This window comes from Ictidomys tridecemlineatus, chromosome 6, assembly GCF_052094955.1.
Source record: "Ictidomys tridecemlineatus isolate mIctTri1 chromosome 6, mIctTri1.hap1, whole genome shotgun sequence".
NCBI lineage: Eukaryota > Metazoa > Chordata > Mammalia > Rodentia > Sciuridae > Ictidomys > Ictidomys tridecemlineatus.
This window is the reverse complement of record NC_135482.1, coordinates 102,762,404-102,780,722: the sequence shown is the minus strand read 5'-3', so window position 1 is coordinate 102,780,722 and position 18,319 is coordinate 102,762,404. Positions and strand designations below refer to the sequence as shown.

The following is an 18,319-nucleotide window of genomic DNA, read 5'->3' as shown; positions in this document are numbered from 1 at the left end:
CAACTCATATCCTAGAAGATAGTGATGCATGATTTCTTGAAAAATAGTTCTATTATAAGAACTTATACTCTCTCTAAATTATTCTTTATTCCTCTTTGAATTATGCATTTTAAATAAATGAAGTAACCCTCTATGTTCAAGCTGTGGATACAAGAAATGATAATGATCAACTCTTAAACACTAAAAGAGCTTACTTTTATTCCCAATCCCATCCCAACATGTGCCTGTAAGTGGAAGATAAGGAGAATGAGGTTGTTTATTTCTGACCTGCTGCGGTAGTGTCAACAAGATGATATAGTGTACAGAGTAGGGTCAGACTTGCTAAACTCTGAGCTTCCTGGGAAAATTATTAGAGTTCACAAGTTTGCTGGGCATGAACTTAACATCTGCAGATAACAAGTCCAAATTATCATATCATTTCCACAATAAATAAAGTAGTTGAAGCATTAGCTCTCTGTACACTCTGGAGTATTTCTAATGGCTCCTGGGTGTGCCCCAGCTGTTGTGCATCTAACCACAGCCTGTAAGTGTTTTCTGGCTGAATTCTCAGACTCTAGTTCTATTTTGCTCCCTATGCTTCCTATTTTCTTTCTGCCTGATTTTACTTAATGTGTGAACATTTTGGGGTTTTTCTTTCTTCAAAACATTATTCTTGGAAGTTTATTTTATGTAGTGGACATTGATAAATATTTACTCTTAAAAAGAAAGTGCAGTGTAACTATAAGCATATAGACCTAATTTTAATTTGCCACTTCTGTTTTTCCATATTTATTTATTGTGAGAGGATTTCTCTTTGTCATTCTTTCCATTTTCACCCTAGTTGTGTCCATAACTTTGTATAGATTTTCCTCTATCTACTAATATTTCCTTGTTTCTTTGTTTTACAAGGTTTGAATTGGCTCTCACAAGTCCTCTTGAATTGACCGTTTTAGGCTTGGCTATAGAGATCTAATAGGAGAGTAATCCAATAAAGTATTATTCCTCCATTAAAGTCAGAGTAGAAGAATTTTATTTACTTCTGGTCACAGTCTTTGTAAAAGACTTTACTAATGAAAAAACATTATACACAGTAGACTTACTATTAGAAATATGAATCCAGTTATAATAATTAGGCACTGACTAACCTCCTGTAGTACAGCACATATAGTGTTAATTCTTACTTACTATTACCTACAACCCACCCCTATTTCCTGAGTGCAAAAGAAACTCCTGTTTTTACTTGTTAGGACAAATTTTTCCTTCCTGTTATATACCACTGTGGTGACAAATGCAAATGGTTGTAATAACAAACAGAAGCACATCCTGCACTTTTGGTCATATCTGATTAACAGCAATGCAAGAAGCCTTGATGATCACCACTTGGCAGAAAATTGTGGTGTGGTTTGTGTATTTTGGATCACTCTAAAAGATCTATAGTATATTTAGAATCTTATAAAGTAACAGCTTCACTATTGATCAATCACAGAGATAAAGAGGCATTTAGTTGTAGACATTTGAATTTCATTTATTAGTTAATATTTCATTCAGTTTTGTTAAAAATTATGAGTACTTGTATTATGTTCTCTAAATATTTTTTCTTAAATGGGACAATTTGTGTTCTATGCCATGAATCCCTGTTCCTGACAAAACAGTGAATCTTGTGACCTTGAATTTCCCCATTTATTTCTTGTCCTATAGCTATAGAATTCTGGTAGCAATATGATTGATGTGTCTATGACTCATATCAGAGAAATACCAATGTACTAAGGTAAAAAATTAAACAATTAAAAAACCAAAAAATGAAAAATTAGTGGCTTGGAATAAATTTTACCAAGAAGGCAGACGAGAAGATAAAATGTTACAGAGAGATAGCATCTACTTATATTAAATCCCAGAAAGAAGGAAAGTTGGTGAAAAATAAAGAATTTAGAACTAATAGATGAAATTTTACAGAAGGAAACAAACAAACAAACAAAAAAGAGATGCAATCTCAATTTGACAACACTAGTACATTGCCATAATTAAAAACAATCCTACCTGGCCAAGTTATAGAGACATCTGAAAAGTACCAAATTAACATCCAAGTGAAAGGGAATGTGATCTGCCAGGAAGTGTGAATCAGATTGACTTCAAAACAGCAAAAGTGCTTCTAAGAAGATAATACAAAAATCTTTATAAAATTTTAAAAAACAATAACATTGAACTTAGAATTATATGTATGGCTAGAAAGTCATTCCCAAGTAATTCCTAATGTAGAAGTATATTATCAGTTAAATAAATTCAGTTTTATAAAATATATATGCTGCTGATCTTTTATTGATTTTATTATTTTTTTAAAAAATACACGACAACAGTGAAATGCATCACAATTTTTATTACACATATAGAGCACATTTTTTATATCTGTCTATATAAAGTATGTTCACACCAATTTATACCTTTATACATGTATATTTTTGGTTTTTTTGCATTACAATTCTTAATATACATATATACCAAAATTTTTCATATCTCTGTTTGTATATAAAGTAAGTTGACACCCAATTCAAGTTTTCATACATGTATTTTGTATAATAATGTCCATCACATTCCACCATCCTTGCTAATCCCCTGCCCCTTACCCTCCTCTCCCACCCATCTTCCCTATCTGGAATTAATCTAATCCTCCCATGCTCTCCCTCCTTACCCCACTATTAGTCACCCTCCATATCAGAGAAAACATTTGGCATTTGTTTTTTTTGGGATTGGCTAACTTCACTTAGCATTATCTTCTCCAAAGCCATTCATTTACCTGCAAATGCCATGATTTTGTTCTTTTTTTTAATGCTGAGTAAAATTCCATGGTGTGTATATGAGACTTTTTTTTATCCATTCATCAACTAAAGGACATTTGGGTTGACTCCACAGTTTAGCTATTATGAATTGTGTTGCTATAAACATTGATGTGGTTGTGTTCCTATAGAATGCTGTTTTTTAGTCCTTTGGGTATAGTCTGAGGAGAGGAATAGCTGGGTCAAATGGTGGTTCCATTCCCAGATTTCCAAGGAATCTCCATACTGCTTTCAATTGGCTGCACCAATTTGCAGTCCCACCAGCAATGTATGAGTGTACCTTTTTCCCCACATCCTCGTCAATACTTATTGTTGTTTGTCTTCATAATAGCTGCCATTCTGACTGGAGTGAGATGATATCTTAGAGTAGTTTTGATTGGCATTTCTCTGACTGCTAGAGATGATGAGCATTTTTTCATATACTTGTTGATTGATTGTATATTATCTTCTGAGAAGTGTCTGTTCTGGTCCTTGGCCCATTTGTTGATTGGGTTATTTGTTTTTTCAATGTTTAGCTTTTTGAGTTCTTTATATTCCCTAGAGATTAGTGCTCTATCTGATGTGTGAGGGGTAAAAATTTGCTCTCAGGATATAGGCTCTCTATTCAACTCAGATTATTTATTTTGCTGAGAAAAAACTTTTTAGTTTGATTCCACCCCATTTATTGATTCTTGGTTTTAATTCTTGCTATAGGAGTCTTATTAAGGAAGTTGGGGCCTAAGAACCATGAAGGGATAAGTTATGTAGTTAAACAACTTGTTCTATGGTATTTTATAATAGCCTTGACTTCTCTCTTCCCTCAGATCTCATTCCTATTACTTGGTGTTAAGATCATTGTGGGAGCAAATACCTTTTATGTTTGGATTTACAGTGTGCATCTTCTCAGCATCTGTGCTGCTTCTCCCACAGCAGCCAACTGAAATGTACCTGTGGTTGTTCTTTGATAACTGTTTTATGCAACTTCCTCAGTGATGAGCAGACCCTTGATTAGTATCAGTTTTCGTTCCCAGATACAAGGTGTTTTTCTTACCAACTCCTGGTAGAAAATTTTTCTTTCACCTTTAACAAGAGAAAAGAAGCAAGAGACAGACTTGTTTTGCTCCTACTTCTTCATAAGAAGCACTGAGTTTGTCTATACACTAAAGTAAAGGTTTGCAGCACTTCATTTAGTATGCAAAATACAAAAAACCTATTCCTCTCAACAATAAAGAGGCAAATAACCCTACTGAAAACTCAGACATAGAACGTTTGTTTCTTATAAGAAAGTTTCATGGTTTTGCTGTTCTCCCCCAGCAGTTGTTGATCACGACTTGCACTCTGTGACATTAAGAGGTCTTTATGTTGTTTCCTGTGCTGCTCTTTGTGGTGAGCTGTGATTGGAGCCTCAGGAGGGAGATATTGTGGATGAGTAGGAATTACCCTTGTGTAATGAGCCTCAAATATTCCAAACTGACTCAACAGCCCAGGCATCTTGAACAATTAATTAGAACTTTATCTTATATCCTATTTTTGGAGTGGTTTGTCCATCTTGCAAATTGGATTGCTCACTCAGGAGACATATTACTTCAGTTATAAGAATAACCTGAAAACAGAACAAGGTATGATTTTTGTAGCTTATCTACTCTTTTTTTTATATTGTTGGTCCTTCAAAACATTACATAGTTCTTAATATATCATATTTCACTGTTTGATTCAAGTGGGTTATGAACTCCCATTTTTACCCCATATACAGATTGCAGAATCACATCAGTTACACTTCCATTGATTTACATATTGCCATTTTAGTGTCTGATGTATTCTGCTGTCTATCCTATTCTCTACTATCCCCTCTCCCCTCCCCTCCCCTCTCCTCCCCTCCCCTCTTCTCTCTCTACTACCTCTACTGTAAATCATTTCTTCTACTTGTATTATTCTTCTCTTACCCCTCATTTCCTCTTGTATGTAATTTTGTATAGCCCTGAGGATCACCTTCCATTTCCATGCAATTTCCCTTCTCTCTCCCTTTCCCTCCCACCTTTCATCCCTGTTTAATGTTAACTTCTTCTCAAGCTCTTCGTCCCTACCCTGTCCTTAGTTACTCCCCTTATATTGAAGAAGTCCTTTGGCATTTGTTTTTTAAGGATTTGCTAGCTTCACTTAGCATAATCTTCTCTAATACCATCCATTTCCCTCTAAATTCTATGATTTTGTCATTTTTAAATGCAGAGTAATACTCCATTGTGTATAAATGCCACATTTTTTTATCCATTCATCTATTGAAGGGCATCTAGGTTGGTTCCACAATCTTGCTATCGTGAATTGTGCTGCTATGAACATCGATGTAGCAGTGTCCCTGTAGCATGCTCTTATTAGGTCTTTAGGGAATAGACCCAGAAGGGGAATAGCTGGGTCAAATGGTGGTTCCATTCCCAGCTTTCCAAGAAATCTCCATTCTGCTTTCCAAATTGGCTGCACCAATTTGCAGTCCCACCAACAATGAACCAGTGTACCCTTATCCCCACATCCTCTCCAGCACTTGTTGTTGTTGGACTTCATAATGGCTGCCAATCATGCTGGAGTGAGGTGGTATCTTAGGGTGGTTTTGATTTGCATTTCTATGACTGCTAGATATGGTGAGCATTTTTTCATGTACTTATTGATTGATTGTATATCCTCCTCTGAGAAGTGTCTGTTCAGGTCCTTGGCCCATTTGTTGATTGGGTTATTTGTTATCTTATTGTCTAATTTTTTGAATTCTTTGTATACTCTAGATATTAGGGCTCTATCTGAAATGTGAGGAGTAAAGATTTGTTCCCAGGATGTAGACTCCCTGTTTACCTCTCTTATTGTTTCTTTTGCTGAGAAAAAACTTTTTAGTTTGAGTAAGTCCCATTTGTTAATTCTAGTTGTTAACTCTTGCGCTATGGGTGTCCTATTGAGGAATTTGGAGCCCGACCCCACAATATGTAGATCATAGCCAACTTTTTCTTCTATCAGACGCCATGTCTCTGATTTAATATCAAGCTTCTTGATCCATTTTGAGTTAACTTTTGTGCATGGCGAGAGAAAGGGATTCAGTTTCATTTTGATGCAAATGGATTTCCAGTTTTCCCAGCACCATTTGTTGAAGATGCTATCCTTCCTCCATTGCATGCTTTTAGCCCCTTTATCAAATATAAGATAGTTGTAGTTTTGTGGATTGGTTACTGTGTCCTCTATTCCGTACCATTGGTCCACTCGCCTGTTTTGGTACCAGTACCATGCTGTTTTTGTTACTATTGCTCTGTAGTATAGTTTGAAGTCTGGTATCGCTATACCGCCTGATTCACACTTCCTGCTTAGCATTGTTTTTGCTATTCTGGGTCTTTTATTTTTCCATATGAATTTCATGATTGCTTTATCTATTTCTACAAGAAATGCTGTTGGGATTTTGATTGGCATTGCATTGAACTTATAGAGAACTTTTTGTAATATCACTATTTTGATGATGCTAGTTCGGCCTATCCATGAATACAAGGTATATTTTTCCATCTTCTAAGGTCTTCTTTTATATCTCTCTTTAGGGTTCTGTAGTTTTCATTGTATAAGTCTTTCACCTCTTTTGTTAGGTTGATTCCCAAGTATTTTATTTTTTTTGTGGGATATTGTGAATGGAGTAGTTGTCCTCATTTCCATTTCAGAGGATTCCTGCCACTTTGCTGAATTCATTTATTAGTTCTAACAGTTTCTTTGTAGACCCTTTTGGGTCTGCTAGGTATAGAATCATGTCACCTGCAAATAGTGATAATTTAAGTTCTTCTTTACCTATTTTTATGCCTTTAATTTCTTTCATCTGTCTAATTGCTCTGGCGAGTGTTTCGAGGACTATGTTGAATAGAAGTGGTGAGAGAGGGCATCCCTGTCTTGTTCCAGATTTTAGAGGGAATGCCTTCAATTTTTCTCCATTCAGAATGATGCTGGCCTGTGGCTTATCATAGATTGCTTTTACAATGTTGAGGTATGATCGTGTTATCCCTAATTTCTCTAGAGTTTTGAACATAAAGGAATGCTGTACTTTGTTGAATGCTTTTTCTGCATCTATCGAGATGATCATATGGTTCTTATTTTTAAGTCTATTGATGTGGTGAATAACATTTATTGATTTCCGTATATCGAACCAGCCTTGCATCCCAGGAATGAATCCTACTTGATCATGGTGTATAATTTTTTTGGTATGTTTTTGAATCCGATTCGCCAGAATTTTATTAAGTATTTTTTCATCCAGGTTCATTAGAGATATTGGTCTGTAGTTTTCTTTCTTTGAAGTGTCTTTGTCTGGTTTAGGCATCAGGGTGATGTTGGCCTCCTAGAATGAATTTGGAAGTTCTCCCTCTTTTTTTATTTCCTGAAATAGCTTGAAAAGTATTGGTGTTAGTTCCTCTTTAAAGGTTTTGTAAAACTCTGCTGTATACCCATCCGGTCCTGGGCTTTTCTTAGTTGGTAGTCTTTTGATGTTTTCTTCTATTTCCTCTATTGTTATTGGTCTGTTTAGGTTGTCTATATCCTCCTGACTCAATCTGGACAGATCATATGACTTAAGAAATTTATCTATGCCTTCACTATCTTCTGTTTTATTGGAGTATAAGGATTCAAAGTAATTTCTGATTATCTTCTGTATTTCTGAAATGTCTGCTTTGATATTGCCTTTTTCATCCCATATGCTAGTAATTTGAGTTCTCTCTCTTCTTCTCTTCATTAGCATGGCTAAGGGTCTGTTGATTTTATTTATTTTTTCAAAGAACCAACTTTTAGTTTTATCAATTTTTTCAATTGTTTCTTTTGTTTGGATTTCATTAATTCAGCTCTGATTTTAATTATTTCTTGCCTTCTACTTTTTTCCTGTTGTTTTGCTCTTCTTTTTCTAGGATTTTGAGATGAAGTATGAGATCATTTATTTGTTGGTTTTTCCTTTTTTTAAGGAATGAACTCCAAGCAATGAATTTTCCTCTTAGAACTGCTTTCAATGTGTCCCATAGATTCTGATATGTAGTGTCTGTGTTTTCATTTAACTCTAAGAAGTTTTTAATTTCCTCCTTGATGTCTTCTAAAACCCATTGATCATTCAGTAACCTATTGTTCATTCTCCAAGTGATGCATGATTGTTCCTTCCTTCTTTTATCATTGATTTTCAGTTTCATTGCATTATGATCAGATAAGATGCATGGTATTATCTCTACTCCTTTATATTGTCTAAGAGTTGCCCTGTGACATAATATATGATCTATTTTTGAGAAGGATCCATGTGCTGCTGAGAAAAAAGTGTAACTGCTTGATGTTGGGTGGTATATTCTATATATGTCAATTAAGTCTAGGTTATTAATTGTGTTATTGAGTTCTATAGTTTCCTTATTTAACTTTTGTTTGGAAGATCTGTCCAGTGGTGAGAGAGGTGTGTTGAAGTATCCCATGATTATTGTATGGTGGTCTATTAGACTCTTGAACTTGAGAAGAGTTTGCTTGATGAACACAGCTGCACCATTGTTTGGGGCATATATATTTATGATTGTTATGTCTTGTTCGTGTATGGTTCCCTTGAGCATTATGTAGTGTCCCTCTTTATCCTTTTTGATTAACTTTGGCTTGAAATCTATTTTATTAGATATGAGTATGGACACCCCTGCTTGTTTCCAAAGTCCATATGAGTGATATGATTTTTCCCAACTTTTCACCTTCAGTCTATGTATATCTTTTCCTATCAAATGAGTCTCCTGTAGGCAGCATATTGTTGGGTCTTGTTTTGTCATCCATTCAACTAGCCTGTGTCTCTTAATTGGTGAGTTTAAGCCATTAACATTTAGGGTTATTATTGAGATATGGTTTGTTCTTTCAGCCATATTTGTTTATTAATGTTACTAAACCTGATTTGTTTTCCTCTTTGATTACTTTCCCCCCTTTACTGTCCTACCTCCTACTATTGGTTTTCATTATTATTTTCCATTTCCTCTTCCTGTAATGTTTTGCCAAGGATTTTTTGAAGAGATGGTTTTCTAGTTGCAAATTCTTTTAACTTTTGTTTATCGTGGAAGGTTTTAATTTCATCTTCCATCCTGAAGCTTAATTTCACCGGATACACGATTCTTGGTTGAAACCCATTTTCTTTCAGTGTTTGAAATATGTTATTCCAGGATCTTCTAGCTTTCAGAGTCTGTGTTGAGATATCAGTTGTTATCCTGATTGGTTTACCCCTAAATGTAATCTGCTTCCTTTCTCTTGTAGCTTTTAAAATTCTCTCCTTATTCTGTATGTTGGGCATCTTCATTATAATGTATCTAGGTGTGGATCTCTTATGATTTTGCACATTTGGCATCCCGTAGGCTTCTAGGATTTGGGATTCTGTCTCATTCTTCAAGTCTGGGAAGTTTTCTCGTATTATTTCATTGAATAGATTGTTTATTCCTTTGGTTTGGAGCTCTGTGCCTTCCTGTATCCCAATGACTCTTAAGTTTGGTCTCTTAATATTATCCCATATTTCTTGGATGTTCTGCTCATGGTTTCTTAGAAGTCTTTCTGAGCTGTCTATGTTCTTTTCAAGTTGAAATACTTTGTCTTCATTGTCTGATGTTCTATCTTCTAAGTGATCTACTCTGCTGGTAGTATTCTCAATTGAGTTTTTAAGTTGGTTTATTGCTTCCTGCATTTCGAGGATTTCTATTTGTTTGTTTTTTATTACCTCTATCTCCCTGTGTAATTGATCTTTTGCTTCCTGGATTTGTTTATGTAATTCCTTGTCAAAGTGATCTTTCATTGTCTGATTTTGCTGTCTCATGTCTTCCTTGAGACTCCAGATCATCTGAAGCATGTATATCCTGAAATCTTTGTCTGACATTCCATCCATTGCAGCTATTACCTCTTCTAAAGTTGAGTTGACCTGTATTGCTTGTGGTCCTTTCTTTCCTTGTCTTTTCATACTGCTAGTGTTTCTTTCTGCTTGGTGAAACTGTTTTGTTTTTGAAATTTTCCCCCTATTTATTTATATTGTTCTTGTATATTTCGAAAATCTCCCTTGCAGGGCGGGTAGTGGCTGTGCTTCTCCTCTAATTAGGGTGATCTGTCTACCACGCTGGTCGGTGGCAGGTCTGCCCACCCTGTGGGCGCGGAAGGCGGCTCTGCTCTGCCCCCACTCCAATTGTGGTGACATAACTACCACGCTCTCGGGTCGTTGGTCCTGATACGGATGTGGGTGGCGGCTCTGCTCGGCCCCTACTCCAATTGGTGTGACGTGTCTACCATGCTGGCAGGCCTCTAGGCCTGTTCCACTGGTGGGTCGCAGGTCTGCCTACCTTGTGGGCTCGGGCGGCAGTTCTGCTCAGCCCCCACTCCAAATGGGGCTACCTGACTGCCTCTCTAACGGGTCGCTGGCCCTTTTTCGGACATGGGCAGCGGCTCTGCTCCTCCCCCACTCCAACCAGTGTGACTTACTCAATTTCTGACTCCTCTCCTGCAGTATTTTTCCATGCTGTGATCCCAAAGCACACACTGTCACATCAGATCTGTACCTAATTTGCCAGCATCATCCACTTCATGGTTATGAGTCATGACTTCTGAAACACATGCCAAAAGCTGTCAAACTTGTCTGCGAATTGCTGCCAGACTTTGCTGAAAACAGGCCAGTGGTGATGAAGGACCTGTTGAAAGGACATGGACTGTCTGGTGAAATCGAAAAAACCATGTCTGAGATGATGACAATGTGGCTGGATGAAGAGTTAATGTAGCACAACAGTGAGGCATCAGACTCATTTAACCCTACTGCAGTGGTGGCAGAGTTGGAGAAATAGGATGATTCTGTCCAATGAACAAGAGTTTGACTCCCTTTGGAAGAGGCAAAACGTCCACTGACTCATATGAAAAGGCGATTCAGCCACAGTGACTCAGATTTAAAGAGAACCAAAACTCTCCTGGAGCAAGGGGAGATTTCATGGACCATGCCTTCCCAGAACTTGCTGGGCCACAACTCCTGCAGCAGAAGCCCATTAGTATTTTGAGGCTGCCAGCACATTGCCAAGGTAATTCCTCCTGCCCAAGAGGGTATAAGCCACCTCACAAATTAAAGTCTGAAATAATTAATAAAGAAATAAAAGACAAAGTCAGAAAAATGGTTTTAAATGCAGAGCACCTGATAGGTCCAACTCACACAGGAACTGTAGCTGAACAATTAAAAAATGGCTCCTGTGGATTATTTAAGGGGGTACAAGAAAGGCTGGGATAAGGTTTCAGGGGAAGAATCTTGCTTCATATTGTCTTGCAGTCAACAGGTTGTTTGGCAACGTGGCAGGTTACACCCATCTCTGAGAGGCTGTGGAGCTACAGAAGGTCACCCCTTATCTGGTGCTATGTATGAAAAGGCTCACATGTATGTGGGTGACTTTACCCAGTAGGATTGCCACTGGAAGTTACTAAATACTATATTTTCCTATTCAATGGGCATTCAGGACAATTTGGTTCACATATTTGTTTCAATTATTTGTTAATTAAATTAAATTAAATTATTTGTTTTAAAGTATCCTTGAGCTAAAATACCCTTGAGCTTCTCGACACATCCAAACATTGTTGAGTCTCACCTTCTCCAGAAGTAGAGTTACAGAAGGAGGCATTGGTTTGCAACACATTTTCTTTCTGCAGTCACTCTAAGTGTGGAGGTTGGAAGGACCCAAGGGTGATGACTCACCACTTTTCTGTAGGAGAGACATTCCAAAAGAAGTACAATGAAGTAGAACCTTCTCTGTGGGTATTTCAGCTTCATGCAATCCTCGGGAACCAGTTATACCCAACTTTGTGAATGTCCATAAGGATCTAAGCCATTCTCAGCTGCAAGTGGCCCACTGTCATTGTGAACCGCACAGTGGTTGGGGCCCAGGCTCTGTGCAGAAGGAGGGCAGGACTTGCTGCAGCCCTCTGGACTGTGGCTTTAATCCCAAGACACAGTTCTTGATTGGACATGAATTCCTATTGAGAACAGGAATGTGATTCTTTCCAATGAGTAAGAGTTTGACCCCCTTTGGAAGAGGCGCAGTGTCTATTAGGATCTAAACCATTCTAGGCAGCAAGTATCCCACTGTCTTTGTGAATTACACAGTGGTTGAGGCCCAGAACAGCAAAGGTCTGTCTGAAGCATTGCCACATGCTGCCTTGCCATCTGAATTGACTGTTGAAGCTAGGAGGATACGGGCAGCCAAAGCTATGGCAAATTTAAATGCATTTGTAGAAAAGGAGGAAGTAAAATGGAAGGTAGAAATATGGAAGAAAGAACTAAATTCCTGAGAAGGAAGGTGGGAAGAACACGTGATGAGAGAGGTCCTTTCCTCCTGTGTGGTTTGATGTGGTCTTTGGTGGAGCAACTAAGAGCCTGTAATCACCAAAGAGGATGTGGACACATTGGTTGACAGACAAGAATGTGCCATTAAAGCCCTGTTATTAGAGAAGGGACAACACCAGACTATCCTTTACGTGTTGCATTGCATAATGAGCCTTCAGACAATTCCCATTGAGGTGGAGGAACCTTGCCTTGTCCACATCATTAAGGCTTTCCCTAAGATTAATTTTGATTCTGAAAATGGACCAACAGTTTACAATGCCCTAAAGAAAATATTTAAGCAAATTTTTGGAAAACAAAAATGGCAAAAGAAAGCCCCAAGCCAGGCGTCTTGTGAAGGTGAATTTCTCCTCATGAGGAATATGTCAGGTCTAAATATCAAGATAACATTTCTGTTCATCTGTGAATAAGCTGAAGTTTGTGGAGCTACTTTTTCTCATAGCACTTTATTTTGAATGCTGTTGGCTTGTACTGAGAATGATCATTCTTATTTGGGGAAATTATTTGTTTTATAATATTCTTGAGCTACAACTCAGTCTTGAAAACTTGCCATAGAGTTGATGCTAATTTCTTTTATTTATTTGACTGATTTAATATTGCTGTGTTAACATTTTAAGTATGTGTGTTTACATTAATTCTTTTTGACATTCTTGAAAAAAGAAACTCCAAAACAATTATTTTTTTTTGATAGGGCTTTTCCTAGAGATTTTACCAAATAGATAATTTTAGTAGTAAAACCTGCTATCCCACTGAACATATGACCAAAGACATTAAATGTCTTAAACTATTTTTTATTTGTTACTAAGAATGTTTTTGAGACATTTTTAAAGGACGTCTAAAAATGTAGTTTGAAATTCTTGGTTTTTCTTTTTATAAATGTGTCAGTGTTTCAAAGTGTCTTTTTGTTTTTCAAAGCCATTTAGTTTTATTTTAGTGGATAGACTGTGAGGTGACTGGGATTGTTTTTTTATGGTACCAGGGATTGAACCCAAGGGCCATTTTAAAATATTTTATGCAGAAACACGGTATCACTGAGTTGCTTAATGCCTTGCTAAGTTGCTGAGGAAGGCTTTGAACCGGTGTTCTTCCTGCCTCAGCCTCTTGAGCTGCTGGGATTACAGGTGTGCACCACTGCTATGGGTTATGACTGATTTTTTTTCAAAAATATTTTTTAGTTGTAGGTGGACACAGTACCCTTATTTATTTATCTTTTTATGTAGTGCTGAGGATCAAATCCAGTGTCTCTCCCATGCTAGGCATGTGCTCTACCAGTGAGCCATAGCCCCAGGTCTGACTGGGATTTTTCCTTGTAGAAAGTGGGCTTGCCCTTTGTCAGGCTTCCAGTTGACCTTTCAAGCCTTGGCTGTCACAGGAGGCAGGAGCAAGTCTCAACACACCAAGCCCTATTCCTACTCTCCTAAGTTGCTGCTGAGCCAAATCACATTTTGCAGAGAAATTGGGATCAGAAGTGGGTAGTGTGGGAAATTGGTAAGGAGCAAGACTTACCTGTGTCTCTCCAGGGACCCCAGAGAAAGTGTGAGGCAGGTCTCCTTGCCAGCCCTGCTGTCTCCAGACACCACAGCCATTCTGAAAAGGAACTCAGCCAGAATCTGTCAGGCCAGACTTGTTAATTCGCCATCTAAACAGAACTGGCACAGGCCCCGCACTCCCAAATCCACAGTTCCATAGGCCCACTTGTCTCAGTCCTCTGTCTTTGGCTGCTTTTTTGCCATGAGAATTACAATTTTTTATATTGAATTCCACCCCAGGCTGCATTCACCCTTACTGGCTTTAAATAAGAAAGGGTGACTGCCTAAACTAATTTCTTCCAATTCAAACTATCAATCAGCACTTGAAGCCATAACTTTATTTAAATTAAGTTAGTATGTGGGAGTAGCAAAGGCCAAGTCACAGAAGGGACACCAGCTTCTTCAGTAAAAGTGATATTAAGCAGACCAATTTCAAACTAAAGAGACAACTACTTAGTTTTCAAGATGAAATTTCAGGGGAAGCAAGACTAATTTAAAATGAAGAAAATTTCTCCAACTTCTTCATTTCTGAATTATGAATCTAGAACATCAGAAAATATTTTAGTCATTATGGGTCTTACTAACTTTTAAGCCAAAGACTAACTGCAGTGTTCTTCCATATTGTTTATTTTTTTTAGGAAATCAAATTCAATGGCCGTCAACAAACTTGCTAGACTACTCCTGAAATGTCTCATTTTTCAAGTGCCCACTCTAGGAAAGTAGGGGAGGAAGCAGTTGCATTTTATCCAGCGGTAATTGTATTTTTCCCCCCACCTCTCCCCAAAATGCTTGTCCTTGTCTCCATCACTCTCGAGTGGACAAGTGACATCACAGTGCTTTTATCAGCTCTTTTTCTTTCTTTCTTTTTTTTGACCAAAAACCATCTTTTTACCTGTGTGTCCAAAATACTTGTTTCAAATTATAAAATAGTCATGCACATCTGAAAATCCAGGAACTTTTAGCTTTAAATGAGATATGATCAGTCTATGTACAAGTATTGTATTTATTTAAATAAAAATGAAAAGAACAACCCCCAAACAAAACAAAACAAAACACAAATTTGCATGAAAGAGTCTGAAGTGCTTAGGAAATAGTTATTGCTGACAGTTGCTATTGCTCTTTCCTAAAATGATTGTAAGTGAATATCTAATGAAGTTGATCAATGAAAGTTGTTATCCAAATGTGGAGACTTCATAGTCTAAACTAAGGTCTTTGAACTTTCTAATATAGCTAAATGATTCCCAATTCTGAATTACAGAAGTGCATGGGAAGTTTTTGAAAAAAATAACAACACATATGATTCATGAATTTTAGAATTTTTAAAGTAACTTATGTATATTATGGTCAGAAAGTATATTTTATTTTTAAATAAAACATTTAAGTTATAAAAAGTAAATAAAGCCAGACACAGGTAGTCAAAGGTCAAATGCTCTCTCTCATATGGTAAAGCTAGAGATAAATAAAATTTAAAATGAGGGTACCCATGAGAATTAAAGATAGTTCAGTAGAGGAGAACAAGAGAATTGAGAGGCAGAGTGAAAGCACGTGAAATGTGAGGAACTGAAGGATGAAATGAACCAAATTATGCTATGAACCTAAATGAATATACCAGAGTGAGTTCAATCTTTATGTGTATCTATAAAGTACCAAACAATAAAAACAATAAAATATAAGGGATAACAGTAGAGTAGAGGCAGGGGAGCAGGGGAAGGAAGGAGAGGAGAGAGAGTGGAAGGACTGCGGATGGAAATACAGCAAACTATATTAAATGCAAGTACAAATATGTCAAAATAAATCACACTATTATGTATAACTCTAATGCATTAATAAAAACAGTATGGGCTGGGGCTGTATCTCTGTGGCAGAGCACTTGCCGAGCATGTCTAGGCACTGGGTTCTATTCTTAGCACTACATAAAAAAATAAAAAAATAAAATAAAGGCATGCGGGCCAGGGAAGGGTGCCCTCCAGGTTCCCTCTTTATCTTCCCTTCCCTTTGCCACCCATTCGCTCTTCACCATGAACAACCTGGAGCAGGATGGGGAATACAGCTCCAGCACAGGTATGGGCTTTGGCATCACCCTGGAGGAGGAGGTTCGGACATTGTTTGTCAGTGGCCTCCCTGTGGACATTAAACCCAGAGAATTCTACCTGCTCTTCTGTCCCTTCAAGGGGTATGAAGGGTCCCTGATGAAGCTCACCTGAAGACAGGCCGTGGGTTTTCTCATCTTTTACAGCCTGGCAGGAGCAAAAGCGGCCAAAAATGCATTGAATGGTATTTGCTTTGATCCTGAGAACCTGCAAACACTGAAGCTAATTTGCCAAAGCCAACACAAAGATGGCCAAGAGCAAGATAATGACAATGACAAATCCCACTAGTGTTCAGCCTTCCCTAGGAGCACATTTCATTTCCTGGCACCCCTATGACCTGATAGGTGCTGCACTGATCCCTGAGTTCCCAGAGGCCTGGGTGCCATACCCTCTGTACACCACAGAGCTGACCCCAGCCATCTCACATGCTGTGTTCACCCTACCCAATTGCTGTTGCTGCTAGTGCTGCTGGCCTACATTGTCGGGGGGCCCTGGTACCCCTCCTTTGATACCACTCAGCAAGGATGGAAGCATGGCCAGTTCTGTTAATTCTTCAGTCTGGTCACCAGGGAGTTGGTTTTGGACTGTGTGGTCTGGACAGAATAGGGTCCTCAGCTTCCACCACCCCCTGCAGCCTATGCAGAATGCTACTTTTCCAGAGACTGTGAATCTAAAGCCTAACTCATTGAACTGCTTTCTGTTCCTTTCCCTCTTCCTCAGGCTTGTTCCACCCCAAACCTCTCCTCCAAGGCCTCCATGAGGATTTGAGGGCCCAGACCCAACAAGGAGGCTTCACTGGACCCAGCAAGAACTGACATGACCTCCCACTCAAACATGCTTCTTAAGCTCTCCTTCAAGAAAATGAGGTGTTTAATTTTGCATGTTTTCTGGCATGAATTCAGGTACTCAAACCTGTGTTTATAAGTGTGTGCAGTTTTTTCTCATACTGTCTCCATAGCAACAGGTCCTGACTTATGGTGCCTGGTCCTCTCTCCATACCCCACCCCTATACCCACCCTGCTTCAGAGAGGCCTGAGCCCTATGGCTATTTCTCCCCTGAGGACCCATGCACCATACACACTTCCAGGCTCAGCAGCCACTAAAGTTTTTGCCTTGTCATTTCAAATCAATCCTCTGCTTCCTTCTCAGATGGGCCAACAATTATAAGAAAGCCCTTTCCTTTGCCTATCTCATTGACCTCTCCACAGGGTACCCTGCTCCTGCCACTTCTCCCTGTTCTTTCCAAACCTAAAGCCAACCAAAAGGTGAAAAGTATTTTTGCACCCTGTATAACAAAATTTTTATGCATCATAAAGGATTTTTCATGTGTGTGCCATTAATTATTAAAGAGACCTTGTTTGCCTTGACAGATAAATTTAATGTTTAGATTGAGGCATGAAGAAGAAAAGTTTTTGTTCTTCAGCAGTGAGCCTTTGTGTCAGACGTTAGTTTAAGAAAAATGAAGAAAAATTGAACAATTTTATTTTGTTTTGTGAACATATCAGTGCTTTACATTTAGTCACAACTTTGACTATCTTTCCATTTCAGATGTGGGAGACTATATGGCTGTTGTTATTGTTGATCCTATGAGAATGCAAAACTGGATAATATATGAAATGTAAAATAAAAAAAATCCAAAATGGAAAAAAAGGCAGGCTGTTTATCTACAACTACAAAAATATTGAACAAAATTAAAACAGGAAAAAAAAACTCATATGGGAAAAGGAAGAAATCATGAAAAAGAATAAATAAAATATTGGTTTAAAATTATTCTGTTAGAATGTAGATGTGGAAACATTTATTTGTTTGCATGTAAATAACTGAATTTTGGAAACTTTGCTACAGATTATAATGAATCTGTAGCACAGAGAATTTCAGTGTTTTGCTCACTTACTCAGTCCTTTCCAACCCAAATAAATATGTGAGGATGGTCTGGGATTGGAATAATTCACAGTAAATACAGCCAATTTTGCAATTTTGGAGGTTAGAATTATTGGTTATTTAAACAAAGATAGCCAGAAAAAAGAGTGTAGAGTAAATAACAATGATAAATGATAGAAAACAATAGAATTTAATGAGTAATAGTGCAATTTTATAGAAAAACATGAGATTTAGAGAGTTGTGGAATAACAAGAAAGGAGACGAGGCCATTGGAGTACTAGACTAATAGGAAATAGTAGAATTTAGTTATTGATATTCTATAAAACATTAGGCAAAACTAGAAGAATCATGGCCATTTTCCATCCACCTGATCCACCTCATCATTAAATCTCTGTTTTAGTCAAGCATGACTGGGTTGTTTTTGAATATTAAGACAGGTGTTTCTAAGTTAATTTTTGTAAGACTAAGTTCTTAGTTCAGGACTGCATTCCAGTTTTATGCTGTTCAAGAGAAGAATAAACATCTGTCCATCTAAAAGAAGCAGGTGTATAGTGTGTGTGTGATCTTATGTGGGATCCACTCAGTTTGAACACTGAATTTTCAGAGATTTCTGGGGGTGAATGCATTCACATTAAGAGAATGGCACTGGTATTTGAGGCTCAGAGTATTTATTGTGAATAA

The 18,319-nt window shown here is 37.7% G+C and overlaps 2 pseudogenes; both read left to right on the top strand.

The window, feature by feature from the left end:
• Positions 1-12,475, top strand: part of LOC144365085 (protein tyrosine phosphatase domain-containing protein 1-like) — a 43,410-nt pseudogene extending 30,935 nt beyond the window's left edge.
• Positions 12,476-15,685: 3,210 nt separating this feature from the next.
• On the top strand, positions 15,686-16,306 carry LOC101959907 (RNA-binding protein with multiple splicing 2 pseudogene; annotated as a pseudogene).
• Positions 16,307-18,319: the final 2,013 nt, after the last annotated feature.